The sequence below is a fragment of the Lotus japonicus genome, chromosome 3 (genome assembly GCF_012489685.1).
Source record: "Lotus japonicus ecotype B-129 chromosome 3, LjGifu_v1.2".
In the NCBI taxonomy this organism is placed as follows: Eukaryota; Viridiplantae; Streptophyta; class Magnoliopsida; order Fabales; family Fabaceae; genus Lotus; species Lotus japonicus.
In genome coordinates this window covers 44,568,607-44,589,182 of record NC_080043.1, presented here as the reverse complement: position 1 = coordinate 44,589,182, position 20,576 = coordinate 44,568,607, and positions in this window count along the sequence as shown.

Genomic DNA, 20,576 nt, shown 5'->3' with positions numbered 1-20,576 from the left:
GTCGAGTTCTGGCTGGACCAAGGTTTAAGTGGTGGAATCTAGTGCTACGCAACCTACAGCCTTATAGTGGACCACGGTCTAGATTGTGCCACGTGGGAAGAAGAGAAACAGGGGCCATCAATCTCCTGGGCGTGCATGGAGCTCCCGTGGACCATCAGCATCGGATCAGATCCATTTTTTTCCTGATTTCCTCTTTTCTTTTTATTCTGAAAATCTATATATATTAGAAAAGTACAACTTCTAGCATGACGTGTCGCTCTCACAGGCCAAGTTAGTGACGTGTCGCTCCCAGATTAATTCTCACATAATATTTTACATGTAAGCTCTTTCTCCTTGGCCCCACTTGCCACATGTGCCCTGATTTTTACTTACCTTATTTCTCCTTAATAAAAAAAACATTTTTAAATTTTAGATTTGATTAGGATTTAGGTTTTTTATTTCTTGATTTTATCTTAATTTATTTTTGATTTATTTTTAGAGTATTAATTAATTTTTATGGTATTTTTATTGAATTTTCAGATTTTTAATTAATTCCGGATTTTATGAGTTTTTATTGTGATTTGCTAGATTTTGATAGTTTTTATCTATTTTTATTTAGTACATTTTTAAATTTTAGATTTGATTAGGGTTTATGTTGTTTATTTTTGTATTTTATCTTAATTTATATTATTATTTATTTTTAGAGTATTAATTATTTTTTATGGTATTTTTATTGAATTTTTGGATTTTTAATTAATTTCGGATTTTATGAGTTTTTATTGTGATTTGCTAGATTTTGATAGTTTTTATCTATATTTATTTAGAACATTTTTAAATTTTATATATATTAGAAAAGAACAACTTCTAGCATGACGTGTCGCTCTCACATGCCAAGTTAGTGACGTGTCGCTCCCAGATTAATTCTCACCTAATATTTTACATGTAAACTCTTTCTCCTTGGCCCCACTTGCCACATGTGCCCTGATTTTTACTTACCTTATTTCTCTTTAATAAAAAAATACATTTTTAAATTTTAGATTTGATTAGGATTTAGGTTTTTTATTTCTTGATTTTATCTTAATTTATTTTTGATTTATTTTTAGAGTATTAATTAATTTTTATGGTATTTTTATTGAATTTTCGGATTTTTAATTAATTCCGGATTTTATGAGTTTTTATTGTGATTTGCTAGATTTTGATAGTTTTTATCTATTTTTATTTAGTACATTTTTAAATTTTAGATTTGATTAGGGTTTATGTTGTTTATTTTTGTATTTTATCTTAATTTATATTATTATTTATTTTTAGAGTATTAATTATTTTTTATGGTATTTTTATTGAATTTTCGGATTTTTAATTAATTTCGGATTTTATGAGTTTTTATTGTGATTTGCTAGATTTTGATAGTTTTTATCTATATTTATTTAGAACATTTTTAAATTTTATATATATATTAGAAAAGAACAACTTCTAGCATGACGTGTCGCTCTCACATGCCAAGTTAGTGACGTGTCGCTCCCAGATTAATTCTCACCTAATATTTTACATGTAAGCTATTTCTCCTTGGCCCCACTTGCCACATGTGCCCTGATTTTTCCTTACCTTATTTTTCCTTAATAAAAAAATACATTTTTAAATTTTAGATTTGATAAGGATTTAGGTTTTTTATTTCTTAATTTTATCTTAATTTATTTTTAGAGTATTAATTAATTTTTATGGTATTTTTATTGAATTTTCGGATTTTTAATTAATTCCGGATTTTATGAGTTTTTATTGTGATTTGCTAGATTTTAATAGTTTTTATCTATTTTTATTTAGTACATTTTTAAATTTTAGATTTGATTAGGATTTATGTTGTTTATTTCTGTATTTTATCTTAATTTATATTATTATTTATTTTTTTATGGTATTTTTATTGAATTTTCGGATTTTTAATTAATTCATGATTTTATGAGTTTTTATTGTGATTTGCTAGATTTTGATAGTTTTTACCTATATTTATTTGGTACATTTTTTAATTTTAGATTTGATTAGGATTTATGTTGTTTATTTCATGATTTTATCTTAATATAAAATCTGTGATAAGTGATTTAAATCAATAATACATCCCATCAGCAAAAACCCTCTTAAAACCCTGCCTACCTCCACTATCTCCTCCATGGAATTCATCCCCTCCATGCAATTTTCATCTCATCTCTCAACTGAACGGAACCACCCCCACAAAATCGTCTCATCTCTCAACGGAACCACTTTTCCATCGACTTGCAATCGCATCCCTCCGATTTGCTGCCCTTGGACTGATTGGGAAGGTTGCAGATGGAGGTTTCAAATTATTTTCTTAATTTGCTTGCATAATATGTTATGGTTTTTTTCAATTTTATTTTACTTTACCTTTAACTTTCATTCACTCATGTTTGACTTCAAGGTCAATTTCGTTCATCACTTGCCATGCTAATTTCAAATTCTTTTCTTCAGTTTTTTTTTTATAGATATTCCACCAAAAGAGATTCTTTGGAAGCCATGGATGGTGAGTCCATTTTATATTCTATATGGAATTTTGCAATATTTTGATTTGTTTTTTATGTTTTTTGATTCTCCTTTGTATGTGATTCTACAGGAAATATTTTATTCTATTTTAGAGTTATTTTTAGAGTATAAATCAATTAGGATTTAGGTTGTTTATTTTTATCTTAAATTAATTAATACTCTAAAAAAAATCCGAATTTTTATCGTATTTTTATTAAATATTTTTTAAAGATTTTGTTTTGTTTTTATTGTCAATTTGTTAGATAGCCTCTCTTATGTTGTGCTATTTTATCTTGAAACCTGAATTTTAAAATATTTTCCCTAATTATCTAAGATTTAAATAAATTATATTTTGAAAGAAGATTTACTACTACTCCTTACTAAATTTATAATGATGGCTTCGACTCCCCTCTTTGTCACGTTGCATGACTCAATTGGAGAGCTGGCCGGAAAAAGTGGTGAGCATTCTCCCTTTTCCTCTTCAAATTCCTTCTTTGCATAGTTTTGTTTATGTCTAATCTTATTTTGACTCGGGTTATAGGTGATGGTTCCGCCAATCTACCTACGCGTGTTGCTCCAAAATCAGTTTCTTGATATAATATTGTAGGTTGAAATGATTTTCTTGATCTAAGACATATTATGATTTGTTTTCTCAGACTATGCTAAGGAATGAAGAATGCAGGAGATTTCAAAAAAAAATTAGACAAGAATTGTTGAAGTACATTAAAGGCTCGAGATAGAGTTTGGGAAGGAAAAGCATGTGGCTTAATGCTTTTAATTTCTGAGGTAGGAGAATGAATCCTTTTAGTTAAAAGTTCTTTATGTCTAGCATTTGATTCAAAAGATTAATGTATTGGTTTGAAGCTACTTATGTGTCTGTTTTTAATTTTATTCTTTATGTGTTTTGGTTGGTTCAATTAGGCTAATTTGAATCAAATGCCTTAAAGAAATCAAGGCACTACTTGAAATAAGGTATGAGAAGCTAGAAGAAGGAAATGAGTTGTAGGCAGGAGAATAGAGAGACAGAGAGAGATGAGTTGCACACAAAGAATGCTAATGAAGTGGATATGTTACTTTCAAACAAAAGCTATATTGGATAAGATTTGAAAAATAATTTAAAGAAATTTTAAAATTATTTTCCAAGAACTCCTATGCCATTTTGTTATAGCCTTGCTAAACTATTCAACTAGGTTCTCTAATGCTTTGTTTGATATGGTAGTGAAAGAGAAGAGAGAAATAGAGGAGAGAGAGATAAGAGTTAGTGTGTTTGATTGGCAAGGGATGAGAGATAAAGGGGCAGATTTTGTGGGTCCAATGTATTTTTTCAATCTTCTCATTTTGAGTAGACATAGAACAAAGTTTGATCAATTTTTTTAGCTTTCCAATTGTAATCTTATTAATTTTTTTGGTTATTGGGAGGGAGTAATTGTAAGGCCCAAGTTTTAACGCTTTGGATAAGTGAATAAAATAAAAGAGTTATTTGATTAAGATAAATTTGGGAAGGAAAGAGGTTCAGGAAAAGTCCAAGAATGTATCGAAAAACCGAAAGAGTTATAGCACGACTAACATACGCTTAATCCTAGGTCGAAGGTATTAGTGAATAGTTAATTTACGCTTTAGGACTCGATGGAAACTAATTCCAAAAAATCCTCAGAGAAATGTTAGAACTTCTCTTTTCCGTCCTTAAACAACCATTTCGATGCGAAATCCTGGAAAGTACGAACGTCAAATTCCAATTCTCGGAAGTTTGCCGAAACGGAATCCCTGATAGTTCGAAAAACCTAAGATCGACAGACGATGAAGACTTTTTCTATCCGGAAACTCAAATGAAGATTCCACCCGCGTTCTCCTACTTCTCTCATCATTCCTAATCTTTCTTCAGAAGGAAGTTTTCTCATCCGACGATCACTGCAAAAAGTAGTTTTTCGGGATAAACCGACTTACACCGACTTATGCCGATTTTGGATCTTTTGGTTTAATTCCAAGAATCTTGTTTTGAGTTCTGGAATTCTGTCGCCAGAACCTATCTTAGAATGCGCAGAGGAACGCGCAGGAAAAATCGGAATCGCAAAAAAATCATTTTTCCGTTTTTTCCAAAACCTATAAATAGCTTGAAAAATTAGATTTTTTGCAAAAAAACCCATTTTCCCCACCCCCAAAACCGCGAGTTCCTAGAGAGAGAGAGAGATCCAGATCTTCGTCGTTTCTTGCCCGTTTGCTTCACCGATCGTCACTAATCGAAGACCTCGAGGTAGGTAATCTATACTCTCCTTCGAATCGTCGTTTCTGTCCATTTCTCCTGCGACTTTCTGAGTTCAAAATTTTGAGGTTTTTGAAAAACTGTTCAAATCAGCTGATTTCAGCGTCTAAACTTCTTCCCTGCATGCTCCTGAGCGTGTTCTGCGGATTAGATTTTGTCAAATGTCGACGAAATGCCGCCGGGATCAATTTCTACCCTAAATACCCATTTTTCGGCAAAGTCGCAACCTTTACGCTCTAATCTATCGACTTGGCTTAGTGCTAGTAGGATTTGTCGTCATAAACGTCGTTGTGGACGTCCCCATCCAATTTGTTTTTCAAAAATCCAATTTTGAAATTCTGAGCTAAAAATAATGACCAAACTGCCCCTATATCAGTTTTCGATCCGAAAATTTTTCCGAGCTTAGAACCGTCTTAGTTACGGCTTATGTTAACCTAGGAACCAAGTTTGATCGAAGAAAAATCGACCCTCCCAATTAAGGAAAGTGGCCGAGAGCTATACCAAGGGGGGAGGAAATCCGACTTTTTCGAAAACTTGTCTTAACGCGTTAGATTGTCGTACCACAGAGTTTGTAATGTACCGTGTAACCCTAGGACTTATTGCTTGCTGAGTTTCTGACTCAATGTGTTGATTTCTGTGATTTTGACTTAAGGTTCTTTTGAGGAGTTTCCTGGAGATCAAGGCGAGGAACGTGAAGGAGGTTGTGAGGAAAACGCTGGAGGAGTTACAAGTGAGGGCTACTCTCTGAATTACTAGATAATGCTTTAGGTGTCGATGAAATTCGACTTGATTTATGTGTTATGCACCTAATTGCTAAATGTCTGAAATGATTTCTGAGGCTTCAGCCGAACTTGTTGAGTATTTGATGCCATGATATTGTCTGCTAAATGATTCACATGCTATGTGCTACATGGTTAACTTAGGATGTGTTGGAATATGCTGTTTATGCTTTTGACTGAGCTGTTTTATTTATGCTATTCCACTTATACATGAGATTCTGAGGAGTGAGGATTACGGGCAGGTCATGCCAAATTTTTATGAGATTTTGAGAGAGTTTTAAAGGACGAACGAAGTTCGGACCTTGTTATGTTTTAATGGATCGAGACCTTCTCAGGGAATTATTTGAGATTATGGGATCTCTAAAAACTCTTAGGAAGTATTATAAGATTAAAATGAAAACTATTTTATCACGGAAAACTCATAAGACATTAATCAATTTCTAAATCCTTTGAACAATAATGATACCCTTAGATAAGAGCTTAGAGCTTGAATATTAGTTTGGGAAATATGAGAAGTGTCGTCGAGTCCAAGTCTTGAGGAAACTTACAAGTTTCCGAGTATGCTTATACTTTTTCGCTCGATGAGCAGTTTAATGTTTGGCTATCTAAAGTTTAGCCGGGAACTATAAGTTTCCAAGTACTCGGTACCTTTTCGCTCGATGAGCAGTTTGTTGATTGGCTATCTAAAGTTTAGCCGGGAACCATGAGTTCCAAAGTACATTCTTCTTCTTTTGATTAATTCATTTTGTCGCAGAATCGACGTTTGCCTTAGGGTAGGCTTTTTAGAGACAATAAGTTAGCTAGAACACGTGACGACGTGTCGAGTGAGGTCGGAGACGTTGTTTGGCTAATCACTTGCATTCATGCACTCATTTTGAGGTTAATACACGGCGGATTACCGGACCTCGGTGGATTCCAAAATGGTCATAAGACCCGGATTTCCATATTTAGGACACTACGGTGGTCCTTAGTAGCAGACGGAATGGCAGACCTACGGGTTCACTGCTGATCTGACTACTTTTGTGTGGTGTAAGAGGCGCCCGAGCGGAATGGTCCCACTTTGGCCGGTGTTAGGGCTGACTCGATGGTGTCCATCCTTCTTCCGGAATGCATTTTGTTACCCAGCATTGCATTTCATGCAACATACATGCTGACTTAGTTGCTGAGTGTGATTGGTACCTGTTTATCCTACTTGAGGCATGCTAATTCTTATTATTATCTTTATATTCATTGTGATATATGCAACCCTAGGATGTTATCCCTAAACTCTAAGCCTGAGAGGCTAATAATTATTATCCCATATATATATATCTGGCTTTAATATTTATATAATTCTTTGGAGTTGACCCTCGCGTCTTCTATGTGTGTTTGGGCGGACTACGCCTTTGTCAGATGTCCATGGCGGACCGGTTCACGATGGTTCACCCTTCAGGGGAAACTAGGTTGAAGAAGCTTGATCAGGAGGACTACGGTTCAGGGGTGGTCGACCCCGCTGGCCACCGAGCGACTTACTCGAGATGGGATTAGTGTAGGAGTAGAGTCTTAGCTCTGACCGTCATTGTTTCTTTGGGGACAGGGTAGTTTCCCGCCTATAGCTTTTTGTGTGGTTCCTCTACGGGGATCACAGAGAGTTGGTTGGGCTAAGAGGTCTTGCTCTAGGCCATCTGGGCTAACTCATTCTCATTTTGAGGGATAGTGTTGCGGACACTTGACTTTTCTTTTGGTTTGTACTTTTGCCTACGGGCGTTACTCTTTTTCTGTCACCCGTCACTGGAGGTTACTCGTGACGTGGTAGTGTTTAGCGAGGCATGTATATATAGTTGTATAGTAGTTCCTTTTATCTTTTGTTGGGGAGTTTTATTGCTTTCTGTCTTTAGTTATATTGTCGAAAAAATAATTCACGTTTTTCCGCTTAAAGTATTTTCTTTTGGTTACTAAAGTGACGCCACCGAAATCGGGGTGTTACATTTGTGGTATCAGAGCTTAGTCGAGTCTTTCGGGAGTCTTTGGGGAATAGGTCTTCTGTGCTAGGTTGTGTGACTCTGCAAAGAGTAAAAATTGATTGTCTGCCAAGCGATTTCTCGCTTAGAATTGATTGAAGTTATTGCTTGATCATATTGTATAGTATGTTAGATGCTATCCGATGATGAGTACTAACTGTTTGTTTGACTAAGCATAGGATGGTAAGCCCTGACAGGATGGCAAAGGCAATAGCTACCATGATTGAGGCAATGATGAATCAGGCTGCTGAGGACGCTTACAGACGCGCTGAGGAGGCTGCACGTGAACGACCTCAACCGCTAATCGAGGCGTCCAAGTACCAGCATAGTGGATTGGATCGAGCTGGAGCTGGAGGACCAGTGAGGTCAGATCCACAGGAGTACCGGCAGTGGAAGCCATACCAGCATCCCGAGGGAAGAGACCCTACCCAAGGATCACGCAAGTTAACGACCGCAACTAATTTCCAGGAGGCTGTGACATGCTACCGTTGTGGGAGACTTGGACACTACGCCTTTCAGTGCTCAGTGACTGGACCACAATGCTTCAAGTGCAAACAACGTGGACATTTGGCCGTGAACTGTAGGACGTTCCAAGCGGGACCGTCTGACAACAAGATGAAGGGTAAACTTCCTGCCATATCTAAAGGGGCGAGGAAGCAAGTAACGTGTTACAGGTGCAAGAAGGTGGGGCACCACTCTAACAAGTGTCCAGACGGGAGACCTCTATGTTTTAACTGCAATCGCCCGGGGCATCAAGCCAAGGATTGCAATGTAACCAGGGTTGAGCCATCTGTGCCTACGGTAAGAGGAAGACATCCTGCTGCACGGGGAGGAGTCTATGTCTCGTGCGGCGAGGGAGCTGACGGACTAGTCAGAGGAGAGCGCACAAACGATGGTAACCTTCTAACTATTCCTTCTCATTCTAGTATAATACGCTCCATTACTCTCGTAGCACATGCGACGCACCAATTTTACTTAAATTGTTTAAGCATTGACTTTATAGTTATTACGCCTAATAATACTTTATTTGACCATTGCTCGTGTTTAAACTATAGAAGTTACACGAGGTTCAGAATAACACGTTAAGCCTAGAAAGTAGTCTTGCACCGATGCGTTTAACAAGAAGCTAGAAGCTGAAGGATGAATCTCAGAGAGATTCCGTATGGATAGTATATGTATGGTGTCGAGAGTGTGTAGTTCCGTAGCGGCATCATTGAGGATTTAATATCAAGATCTCTGTGACTACTGGATGTTAGGAACTCATCGACTGTTCCAGTGGGTTTTTCTAAATCTTCACCTTCGATGTATTAGGCCTGATCAACTTAATATTGAGGGGGTGATATTCGGAATCAGAACTGGCAATGGACTTTGATAGATGGATTGGTAAGATTAATTTGATTGGATCGAGGATTAGTTGAGTTGGGAAGTAAAGTTCTTGTTAAGTAGTTGATCTCCTTTGGGGAGGAGTTATAGTTTAAGAAATGGATATTCATTTAAGAAGTATTGAAGAATTAAAGGACATTTGAGGTCCAAACGTGGTGAAAGTTTAGGTTTTAAGTCTATGAATTCTTGTCTTAAGTGCGTAGGACTCAAGGTTTGTTGGGTTTTGATCGAGAGACTAAGTATTGGATTGATGGAAGAAATCCGAGACCAACAGTTACAAGATGAATTTTTACTCGGAAAATAAGAATTTAGTAATTCAGGGTAAGGACCCGGAATTCAAGGTAGGGAGTGACAATATCCTGCGATGCAAGGATAGAGTGTGCGTACCTAACAACCCTGACTTAAGGAGGTTGATTATGGACGAAGGTCACAAAAGCAAGTTGAGCATTCACCCTGGAAGGAAAAAGATGTATCAGGACTTGAAGGTGAATTTTTGGTGGCCAGGGATGAAGAGACAAGTGGCAGGATATGTAGCTGCATGTTTAATCTGTCAGAAGGCGAAGGTGGAACATCAGAAATCTTCAGGTATGCTACAGAGCTTGGATGTACCTCAATGGAAATGGGATAGCATATCGATCGATTTTGTCGTAGCGTTGCCAAGAACTCAAAAGGGATATGATTCGATTTGGGTAGTCGTGGATCGATTGACTAAGTCGGCTCATTTCATACCTGTGAGAACTACGTACAACGTGGATAAGCTATCAGAGATTTATATAGCTGAGATTGTGCGACTTCATGGAGTGCCAACAAGTATCGTTTCCGATAGAGACCCGAAGTTTACTTCACATTTGTGGGGAGCTCTTCATAATGCTTTGGGAACGAGGCTGAGATTAAGTTCTGCTTATCATCCACAGACTGATGGGCAAACTGAGAGAACTATCCAATCATTGGAGGATTTGCTACGAGCTTGCGTGTTAGACAACAAGGGCAGTTGGGATACCCTATTGCCACTGATTGAGTTCACATATAACAACAGTTTTCATACGACCATAGGTATGGCACCGTATGAGGCTTTGTATGGCCGCAAGTGTAGAACACCTTTATGTTGGTATCAAGATGGAGAGAATTTGTTAGTAGGACCGGAACTTCTGCAACAGATGACTGAGAAGATTAAACAGATCAGAGAGAAGATGAAGGCTTCTCAGGGTAGACAGAAGAGCTATGCAGATCAAAGGCGCAGAACCCTGGAATTTGAAGAGGGAGATCATGTGTTTCTGCGAGTTACTCAGACTACAGGAGTTGGTCGAGCAATCAAATCAAGAAAGCTTACGCCAAAGTTCATTGGACCTTATCAGATTACTCGTCGTGTAGGACCGGTAGTTTATCAGATCGCACTACCGCCTTTTCTATCAAACATTCACGATGTATTCCATGCGACACAACTGCGGAAGTATATTGCTGATCCGACGCACGTCATCGAGTTGGATGACATTGAGTTGAAGGATAACTTGTCTTTCGAGACACCGCCAATCAGCATTGGTGACACAAGGATAAAGCAGTTGAGGGGAAAAGAGATCGAGTTAGTGAAGGTTATTTGGAACAAGGACACCGGCGATGCAACGTGGGAGCTGAAGGAAAAGATCAAGGAACAGTATCCAGAACTTTTTACTGACCCTTAAGTTTCGAGGTCGAAACTTTCTTTTTGGAGGGTAGTAATGTAAGGCCCAAGTTTTAACGCTTTGGATAAGTGAATAAAATAAAAGAGTTATTTGATTAAGATAAATTTGGGAAGGAAAGAGGTTCAGGAAAAGTCCAAGAATGTATCGAAAAACCGAAAGAGTTATAGCACGACTAACATACGCTTAATCCTAGGTCGAAGGTATTAGTGAATAGTTAATTTACGCTTTAGGACTCGATGGAAACTAATTCCAAAAAATCCTCAGAGAAATGTTAGAACTTCTCTTTTCCGTCCTTAAACAACCATTTCGATGCGAAATCCTGGAAAGTACGAACGTCAAATTCCAATTCTCGGAAGTTTGCCGAAACGGAATCCCTGATAGTTCGAAAAACCTAAGATCGACAGACGATGAAGACTTTTTCTATCCGGAAACTCAAATGAAGATTCCACCCGCGTTCTCCTACTTCTCTCATCATTCCTAATCTTTCTTCAGAAGGAAGTTTTCTCATCCGACGATCACTGCAAAAAGTAGTTTTTCGGGATAAACCGACTTACACCGACTTATGCCGATTTTGGATCTTTTGGTTTAATTCCAAGAATCTTGTTTTGAGTTCTGGAATTCTGTCGCCAGAACCTATCTTAGAATGCGCAGAGGAACGCGCAGGAAAAATCGGAATCGCAAAAAAATCATTTTTCCGTTTTTTCCAAAACCTATAAATAGCTTGAAAAATTAGATTTTTTGCAAAAAAACCCATTTTCCCCACCCCCAAAACCGCGAGTTCCTAGAGAGAGAGAGAGATCCAGATCTTCGTCGTTTCTTGCCCGTTTGCTTCACCGATCGTCACTAATCGAAGACCTCGAGGTAGGTAATCTATACTCTCCTTCGAATCGTCGTTTCTGTCCATTTCTCCTGCGACTTTCTGAGTTCAAAATTTTGAGGTTTTTGAAAAACTGTTCAAATCAGCTGATTTCAGCGTCTAAACTTCTTCCCTGCATGCTCCTGAGCGTGTTCTGCGGATTAGATTTTGTCAAATGTCGACGAAATGCCGCCGGGATCAATTTCTACCCTAAATACCCATTTTTCGGCAAAGTCGCAACCTTTACGCTCTAATCTATCGACTTGGCTTAGTGCTAGTAGGATTTGTCGTCATAAACGTCGTTGTGGACGTCCCCATCCAATTTGTTTTTCAAAAATCCAATTTTGAAATTCTGAGCTAAAAATAATGACCAAACTGCCCCTATATCAGTTTTCGATCCGAAAATTTTTCCGAGCTTAGAACCGTCTTAGTTACGGCTTATGTTAACCTAGGAACCAAGTTTGATCGAAGAAAAATCGACCCTCCCAATTAAGGAAAGTGGCCGAGAGCTATACCAAGGGGGGAGGAAATCCGACTTTTTCGAAAACTTGTCTTAACGCGTTAGATTGTCGTACCACAGAGTTTGTAATGTACCGTGTAACCCTAGGACTTATTGCTTGCTGAGTTTCTGACTCAATGTGTTGATTTCTGTGATTTTGGCTTAAGGTTCTTTTGAGGAGTTTCCTGGAGATCAAGGCGAGGAACGTGAAGGAGGTTGTGAGGAAAACGCTGGAGGAGTTACAAGTGAGGGCTACTCTCTGAATTACTAGATAATGCTTTAGGTGTCGATGAAATTCGACTTGATTTATGTGTTATGCACCTAATTGCTAAATGTCTGAAATGATTTCTGAGGCTTCAGCCGAACTTGTTGAGTATTTGATGCCATGATATTGTCTGCTAAATGATTCACATGCTATGTGCTACATGGTTAACTTAGGATGTGTTGGAATATGCTGTTTATGCTTTTGACTGAGCTGTTTTATTTATGCTATTCCACTTATACATGAGATTCTGAGGAGTGAGGATTACGGGCAGGTCATGCCAAATTTTTATGAGATTTTGAGAGAGTTTTAAAGGACGAACGAAGTTCGGACCTTGTTATGTTTTAATGGATCGAGACCTTCTCAGGGAATTATTTGAGATTATGGGATCTCTAAAAACTCTTAGGAAGTATTATAAGATTAAAATGAAAACTATTTTATCACGGAAAACTCATAAGACATTAATCAATTTCTAAATCCTTTGAACAATAATGATACCCTTAGATAAGAGCTTAGAGCTTGAATATTAGTTTGGGAAATATGAGAAGTGTCGTCGAGTCCAAGTCTTGAGGAAACTTACAAGTTTCCGAGTATGCTTATACTTTTTCGCTCGATGAGCAGTTTAATGTTTGGCTATCTAAAGTTTAGCCGGGAACTATAAGTTTCCAAGTACTCGGTACCTTTTCGCTCGATGAGCAGTTTGTTGATTGGCTATCTAAAGTTTAGCCGGGAACCATGAGTTCCAAAGTACATTCTTCTTCTTTTGATTAATTCATTTTGTCGCAGAATCGACGTTTGCCTTAGGGTAGGCTTTTTAGAGACAATAAGTTAGCTAGAACACGTGACGACGTGTCGAGTGAGGTCGGAGACGTTGTTTGGCTAATCACTTGCATTCATGCACTCATTTTGAGGTTAATACACGGCGGATTACCGGACCTCGGTGGATTCCAAAATGGTCATAAGACCCGGATTTCCATATTTAGGACACTACGGTGGTCCTTAGTAGCAGACGGAATGGCAGACCTACGGGTTCACTGCTGATCTGACTACTTTTGTGTGGTGTAAGAGGCGCCCGAGCGGAATGGTCCCACTTTGGCCGGTGTTAGGGCTGACTCGATGGTGTCCATCCTTCTTCCGGAATGCATTTTGTTACCCAGCATTGCATTTCATGCAACATACATGCTGACTTAGTTGCTGAGTGTGATTGGTACCTGTTTATCCTACTTGAGGCATGCTAATTCTTATTATTATCTTTATATTCATTGTGATATATGCAACCCTAGGATGTTATCCCTAAACTCTAAGCCTGAGAGGCTAATAATTATTATCCCATATATATATATCTGGCTTTAATATTTATATAATTCTTTGGAGTTGACCCTCGCGTCTTCTATGTGTGTTTGGGCGGACTACGCCTTTGTCAGATGTCCATGGCGGACCGGTTCACGATGGTTCACCCTTCAGGGGAAACTAGGTTGAAGAAGCTTGATCAGGAGGACTACGGTTCAGGGGTGGTCGACCCCGCTGGCCACCGAGCGACTTACTCGAGATGGGATTAGTGTAGGAGTAGAGTCTTAGCTCTGACCGTCATTGTTTCTTTGGGGACAGGGTAGTTTCCCGCCTATAGCTTTTTGTGTGGTTCCTCTACGGGGATCACAGAGAGTTGGTTGGGCTAAGAGGTCTTGCTCTAGGCCATCTGGGCTAACTCATTCTCATTTTGAGGGATAGTGTTGCGGACACTTGACTTTTCTTTTGGTTTGTACTTTTGCCTACGGGCGTTACTCTTTTTCTGTCACCCGTCACTGGAGGTTACTCGTGACGTGGTAGTGTTTAGCGAGGCATGTATATATAGTTGTATAGTAGTTCCTTTTATCTTTTGTTGGGGAGTTTTATTGCTTTCTGTCTTTAGTTATATTGTCGAAAAAATAATTCACGTTTTTCCGCTTAAAGTATTTTCTTTTGGTTACTAAAGTGACGCCACCGAAATCGGGGTGTTACAGTAATCTTATTAATTTATTAAGCCTATCATTGTTTTTATATTTTGATATTTTTATTTTTATTTAAATGTCGATTCATGGCAAACTCTTATTCTCTATTTAACCCAACGATGGGAGAGAATCTACGTCATTCTTTCTCTACTATCATAGCTCTCATACAAACAACTTATATAATTTACCCTATACCACACGTATTTCTCTATACTCATCACATTTTGTTATATTTTTTATTAATGTCAACTCCAACAATCAATTTTTCGTGCAACGCACGGGTAAAAAACACCAGGGGATAAACAAGGGGTAGTTTCAAACTCCAAGCGCAATGTTGTCTACCAAGAAGTTTTTGAGAACATATGAGTGGTTAGTTTAATTTTTTATCTTAATAGTTTTTTTAATACAAACTGACTTCTAAGTGACCTAACTTTATTTCATTGTTAACATGATGTCTATGACATCTTATAAGTTGATGAACATCTGATGCAAAAATATTATTGTCGTTTTAAGGTTCATTCTATTTTCCCTTACAATGAAATAATTATTTATTGATTAAAACAAGTATGTACAAAGTCTGATATATATCTTAAATTTTGTAGGCACCCTGCAATATTGGCTCAAACATGGATGACTTGAAATAAAAAAAATGAGGTCATACTTTATGATTTATCTTTCACAATTCAGATTTGTGCTACTATCACGTTCTTTTTTTTTCCATGATTAATATGTATTTATCATCTACTTTATTGGTGATTCTTTTTTGTCCACTTTCCTTAGCATTTCAGACTCTTCTATTTCATCTATTGTTTAATAATCACTTTTTTTTAAAAATTAAATATGTAACAGAATCACAATTGTTATCTAATGTATTGACACGTTGAATTTTTTGAAAAAGAATCACGTGCTATTTCTTCCATTTTCAAAAAAAGAATAATTTTTTAATGAATGTACTAAGGGTGGAATCACGTTGTGGTAATAGGACAGTCGTCACCCTTAGACACAAAATTGTTACTTGATATACTATAAAAGATCATAAACTCCCTATATATTTCGGCTCTTCTCCTTTAGAAGACAAATTTCAAGTAGACGAATCAATATATATTTCTTACACATTTTATTATTATATGCAACTAAAGTAGTGTTGACAAACTACTAATAAAAAAGTCAAACTTTTTTTTGAAAGATAAATATATATATATATATATATATATATATATATATATATATATATATATATATATATATATATATGAGGAATGCTAACTTACTCCCATTTGTTTTTTAGAAGGAGTAAGTTTTTTTTTTTTTTTTTGAAACTTAGAAGGAGTAAGTTAGCAACCAACACCTTTTTTTTAGACAAAAAAATCAACACTTTTTAATTAAAGTCAACTTAAATTGCAGAGCGCTTATGTAATTTTGGTTTCAGTTTTTAATCAAAAAAATTAGAAATTGAATTTCTCTCTCATCATTAAATTTTCAATTTGATTTCCGTTCAAATCTCTCTCCCATTTTCTCTCTCTTCTTCCCCCAACTGCTTCATCCTCCAGCCTCTTAAAAAAACTCCATCAAACCATTACTCACTTATTTTTTTCTCATTCTTCAAGCATGATTGGCCTTTCCTCTACTTTTCCTTTTCATTTCCATAACTTGAAAAAACAAAATTCATTTGAAGGAAAAGGAGACGCAGTGCGAGAAAGAAAATTGAGTGGTGTTTGTCCATATTGTTGAGATCTAGACATAATTAGAAAGAAGAAGAAAAGAAGGAATTGTGGCCAATTGCAAATATTTTTTGTCATTTGATACTATGATACCGGTGGGGAATGAATTAGAGGAGTGATAATGGAGGAAGAGTGAAGTGAAATCGTTTCACTGTTGAACAGAGAGAAGCAGGACGGTTAGCCGGTTAGGGATTATAAAGAGATAGAATGTGTTTTTTTCAAATTTAGAAAAATTAAAATGCAAATTACTTTAATACCCAAACAGTTGTGTTAGTTTGAAAATAAAAGAATTGGTTTTTTTGTCCAAAAGAAAAGGTGTTGGTTGCTAACTTACTCCTTCTAAAAAACAAGTGGGAGTAAGTTAGCATTTCCCTATATATATATATAATATCAAAAGGCTTGAGAGCAAACTCTTAAGCAGGAAATACAAACCAACCAACACCGGCGGAAAAAACCCGAAAGTACACCCAAAGATCGAGCCAGACAAAAACCAAACATAAGAAACCCAAAGACAGAAAGATAGGAAAACCTAGAAAGTGCCGGAAAGAAAACAGGACAGAGCAAACAAACCAAAAAAAAATTCCGATATATTTCATAAATTTTGTAGGTACCTTGCAATATTGACTCAAACTTGGATGACTTGGTATAAACACAAAATGATGTCATACTTTATGATTTATCTTTTACAATCCTGATTAGTGTTACTATCACATCCTTTTTTTTCCATAGTATATGTTTATCGTTTGTTTTATTGGTGATTCCTTATATCTATTATTTGTGTCATTGTTTTCATGTTCATGAAGAATGTGAAACGATTTCATCTTGATCTCAATCAGGCTTAGATGACAAGTCTTTTGGTCCACTTTGCTTAGCATTTGAGACCCTTCTATTTCATATGTTGTTTAATATATTTTAAATAATCAAATAATTGATTGATGTATCAAATACGATAGACATATTCCCCGTGCAACGCGCGGGTAAAAAAACACTAGAATTTCCCCTTCTATATTGATTTATGAAATTTATAAGATTTTGTTTCTCTGATAAATGAGAATCCATTGAGTAAGATGATTTGCATTTAAGTCTGCTCTGAAACCTAAAAGTGGTTGTTGTTTGTATTTGCGTATAATTTTCAATTGTATGTTTTAATTTTAAAGTACTATAATGCTATCTACGTGAGATTTTGTTTTATATAAAAAGTATCATTATACTTTTTTTATACAATCATTATATTCTAAACTAATTAATTGATATTATTTTAATAGAATAAATTTAATATAATTAACTTTAGTATTATTTTCAAAATTTTAAGAGTGTATATTTATATAAGTATATAACTATAATAATTTGATAATAAGAAAAGTAAGAGGAATACAAAATATTAATACATATGTACTATAAAATTATGACATGAATTTATTAGTGCTAACAAATTAGAGTTACGAGATCTCACGGGGAGAAACATTTTACATGAAAATGAAAATTTGTACGAGTTAAAAAAAAATCATTTTCTATAACTTAAGTGTATTTTTAATAATTTAAAAAATAATTATATATTTATGTATTGTTATATATCTAAAACACAAAAGCATTACCCTTTATGCAACACGAGTATACATCTTCACAAATAAAATTCAGTTATACCTCACATATGCAAAAATTAAAGCTTTTGGTTTATTAACTTCTGTGTTTTTCAAAATTTGTGCTCTTTAAATATCTACATCTTTATTATGATTATTCTTACATTCTTAGCATCTTAAATATTTATAATTTAAAATATGAATCGATGTATCAAATACAATAGATATATTCCCCGTGCAACACGCGGGTAAAAAAGCACTAGTCATAAATAAAATAAAATAAAAATATCAAAAGAAATGAAATAAAATACTAGAAAGATAACAATCCAAAAATAAACAACCTAAATCCTAACTAAATCTATAATTTTAAAAGTACTAATTAATGATAGATAAAAACTACTAAAATCTAACAAATCAAAATAAAAACTCCTAAAATCCTAAATTAATTAAAAATACGAAAATTATATAAAAATGTCATTAAAACTAATTAAAACTCATAATATAAATTAAAAATAAAATAAAAGACCCACAAAAATACCCTTATACCCCCGGGTCAACACACCACTATATTCAACCACAGCAAGCGTAAACTCAAGTAGCTTGTCATCAAGCACAAAACTAATCATCCTTAAGTCAGATGCCAAATTTTATGTCCAAAACATAGGGTTCATCACAGTAGTTCATGCAAGTGCTAAGATAAGAAAGTGAATAAACTTCAGTAAGTGAGAATTACAAGCAGCAGGGAAATAAAGTCAAGAGTCCATACACAATTAAGCTCACACATCTCAGCTCATGAACAACAAATACAGTGCATCAAACCTGGCTATCTTTTAACTCAAAATCAAATAAGACAGCAAAGCAATTAGGAGAGACCTCATCAGGTTGTAACGTGGCCAAGGGTGAAATATCAGGTAAGGAATTGAAAGAATTGACAACTCAAAGGGCTACCCAATTTAGTTAAGTGATCTTTTTTGCATGAAGCACACAAGAGCAATAGATTCATCAGATTTAGGCTCTCTCTCTTAATATTTTTTCTTCTTCATTTGGAACAAAGTAATGAAGTGATTGGGGAATATAGAAAGTGGGATGACCACCCCCATAACCTTACTCACTTATTTTATATTTTTCCTTCCTTTGTTCCAAGGCACATACCTCAAATTTTCCATTTTTTCACTTTGCATTTTTTTCATTTTTTTTAGAGAAGAGAAACCTACAATTTTTAAGCTCTTTCCAATTTGTAAGTAACTAAAGATCACTTAACAACCAAACAAATCACCAAAACAAGGCACCAAAGAAATAATAATTAAAGCTCAAACGGGCCGCTAAGAGGAACATGACAGCAAAATCTGAAGGCCAACAAAAAAAAAATTCCTATAAGTCTCACACTAAATCACAAAACTGAACATATTCAACCGAGATGCAAATCAAGACAGGTTCAAGCAGGTAGAAGTATGTTAGAATTATTCACTCAACACTCATAAACAAAAGGGTAAGTGTACCCATAATCAAAACTCAAAAAAATGTTTCCAAGCAACTTAGCTCAGGTTCCCAAAGCTACTCAACTCTCATTCTCTTAACACAAACAGTTCCCCACATGTGAATCACCCCAAATAACATATTTTCAGCAATTTTCACAAACAAAACCAGCATCTAAATTTAGGGTGAAACCGCTTGAGATATGCAAGTAACATGGTGCACAACACAAACATATAAGGGTAAACTTACTCCACAAAACACAAACTACCTATCATGTAAAACGTAATTAAATAAGAAATAGAAAATAAGAAAACTAAAACTGAATGAAAAATAAAACAATAAAACGATAAGGGAAAGAACTCCCTCAATCTGATCTCTGAGGCTCATCATCATCACTCTCCTCTCCAGCCAACATCCTCTACCCCTCTCATCAATCACAGTGTTGAATTAGGCGTATGTGCGCAAGGATATGACAAAGCTCATCTACTTAATCACCTTCCTTTTCTCCAAGTCCACGTAGAATTCTTTGTGTTGGGTTGAAAGAAAAGAGGCAGAGCTAGAGGGCGAAGAAAAAGAGCTCCTATCAACTTGTTCCGACCTAGGATAATAAGCTCATGAGCTTAGTCTTACTTCACCGTCGAGAAACGAAAGAAGACTTCCATCTCCAAATTTGACTCAGACGTAGTTCGCTTCTTTTTAGGTGTGAAGCAGTGTCAAACCAAACTACCCAAAAAGCATTAGATCTCCCTGAAAAGGAGGTGATCCAGCCGCACCTTCCAGTACGACTACCTTGTTACCGAGAGAAGGCCCAATTTCCTGGCTTGCACGTCGCCCTGGGCTGTAGCGCCTGGGCGAGAGACATTAGGGTCTCGCCCAGTCCACAAGTCCACAAGACACCGAGCTCGAAGCATAAGAGCTGAGTGTGTCTTTAAGAAGAGACCTGAGGCGATGATCATGAGAAAACTAACTAGTGCTAAAGCCTAATGACTCAAAACAATCGCCAACATGGCTTGATAACTAAAGCCTAAGACTGATTTTTTGATTTCCCCAGCAAGTTCCTTCGATCCCACGAGTCCACAAGTGGGCTTGTGGGGACGACCGATGATGACGCTTGACTTTCTCGCCCAGTTGCAGTCGCACATGTGTTATGAATCGTGGTGGCTTGACACGCATTAGGCCTATGCCACGTGGCAGCAGAGGTCTGCAGAATCCCATCTGCCTTCCTTGAAACGTCCCCTCAAATCCCCACAAAGCCTGCCAGTTTGAATTTGAACCAATTAGCTTTAACTGTTGCAATTTCCATTTATTGCGCCATTCCCAGTCCTTGAAATTCCGCAACTGCAATCATTTCTCCGTCGGTATGGTGCACGATTTTCCACCTTCCCTCCACATTTCTCAACAACTGCCCATAGCACCCCCTCACACGTTTCCCCTCGATCATTATCATCCCCCTCCTATAAAGACGTTTTTTCCCCACCCCTTACTCCTTTCACAACCCCAACTCCTGGCCATCCTTTTTACGTGCGAAACCGCTTCAACACACCATTGCCTCAGTTCTCACAGCGCGCCACGCGCCGCCTTTCCTTCC